Source organism: Staurois parvus, unplaced genomic scaffold (assembly GCF_062004578.1).
Source record: "Staurois parvus isolate SC_StPar_1 unplaced genomic scaffold, SC_StPar_1.0 ptg001051l, whole genome shotgun sequence".
In the NCBI taxonomy this organism is placed as follows: domain Eukaryota; kingdom Metazoa; phylum Chordata; class Amphibia; order Anura; family Ranidae; genus Staurois; species Staurois parvus.
Window position 1 is genome coordinate 1,772,628 of NW_028318847.1, and position 2,008 is coordinate 1,774,635.

The following is a 2,008-nucleotide window of genomic DNA, read 5'->3' on the forward strand; positions in this document are numbered from 1 at the left end:
CAGTTCTGTGAGGAGCAAAAGCAACTGTGACAGAATTCATGGCATCCCCTGAATGCAACTGTTTGTAAGCCGCTCAGTTGATGGGTTTATTTCCACTTATAGGAGAGAGAACTCAGTGAGGTTCTGCAGTCTCTACAATCTGGCCAGCATTTTATGAATGAGCAGTGAAATGCAGGCTGTGTCATGGAATAACCTGTGATGTCTGTGAATGGATATAGATATCTGCTCTATGTTATAAATGAGCCCCTTAATGTTACAGCACCACAGTATGTCACCCTAGAATACTGACCCTTTCACAATTACTGGCATTTAATAATTAATGATTAAAGAGTAAACTCACTTTTGCTAAAGTGTAACTATGGGCAATATGAAACAATTACATACATAAAGTAGTCAGTCACTAGCACAGCAGTTAGTGTTTTTCGGAGTCCACCTGCAACATAGTTTTTTAACCTGTTGCTCTCCCCAGCAGATTTGCTATCTTTCCACTTTCTTTAACCACTTGCCCTCCAGAGGATTTATCCCCCTTCCTGACCAGGCCATTTTTTGCGTTACGGCGCTGCGTTACTTTAACTGACAATTGCGCGGTCATACAACGCTGCACCCAAATGAAATTTATGTTCTTTTTTTCCCCACAATTGAGCTTTCTTTTGGTGGTATTTGATTGCCTGTGCATTTTTTATTTGTTGCGTTATAAAAAAGAAAAGACTGACAATTTTGAGAAAAAAACAATATTTTAGAATTTTTGCTATTAAACATGGCCAGTAAAATTGTTTTTTAACAAATTTCATCATAAACTTAGGCCAAAATGTATTCTGCCACAATACGTGTAAATTAATTGGTGTACGTGAAAGTTATAGCGTTTGCAAATGGCGGTATATATACTGGGATATTTATTTTTTTATTTTTACTACTAATGGCGGCAATCAGCGACTTATAGCGGGACTGCGGTGGACATTCTGATACTGGGGGGGAACTGACTTGGTGTCACTGACAGCCCCAGTGACACCAATACAGCGCTCAGTGCTAAAAAAAAGCACTGACACTGTACTAATGGCACTAGGCAGGAAGGGGTTAACATGAGGGGTGATCAAAGGGTTAACTGTGTGCAGGGAGTGTTTTACTTGGGGGCGGGCGGTGTCTGTGTGCTTCACCATAAGCCATCCAAAGCAGTGTGCCCGAGCTGACAGGGAGGAGAACTGTTAGTAAACAAAACAGTTCCCCTCCCCATCGGAGATCCTCAGTAATCACCGGGTGCGGCGACTAATCACCGTCCGGGACCCGGTGATTGGCAGCCTCCCTATCCGGAAATGCAAAATCGCATGTATAATATATATATATACAGTATATACACTTGATTTTCCGCACTTGTGCCGCCCTGTAGAAGTATTTCTGCTATAGGATGGTCGGGAAGTGGTTAACAGGGTTGCAGTGCTGTCACCCTGTGGATAGAATAGTCTTAGATGGATTGTTTATTTGTTTTTATTTATTTGTTACAGGTACTTTTATATCGCTGGCAATTTATGCAGCGCTTTACATATATGTAATGCTACTCCCGAAGGAGCCGCTTGTATGTGTTCTACGGGATCGCTTTGCAGTCAGGCAAAGTGTATTTCTGCAGCCAAATACACTCACACACACTTCCGCTCATTGTCTTCAATGATCAGTCTAGGGGATGCTTTGTTTTGGACTTTTATTGTAGAACTGGGGATAGGGATGGTGAATTGTAGTAGGATTCTCTGAAATCATAACTATTCACACTGAGGACATCTAGCTGATCTCTTAGCTGAAGACTTATGAAGTCTTGGCTGACAGTAGATAGCAGACTTCCTTGTAAAATATAGCAGCAAGTAGTTTAGGAGTGAGAAAAGTCCCTTTTTGCAATTGTAGTAGTTACAGGGCTGAACTCCTCAGGTATAAACCAGTTACGACAGACTGTGACAGCCCAAAGTTAACATAGCTGAGCAAAGCCCTTTTGCAGTAGCAACACTTGGACAAGCCCTCAGAA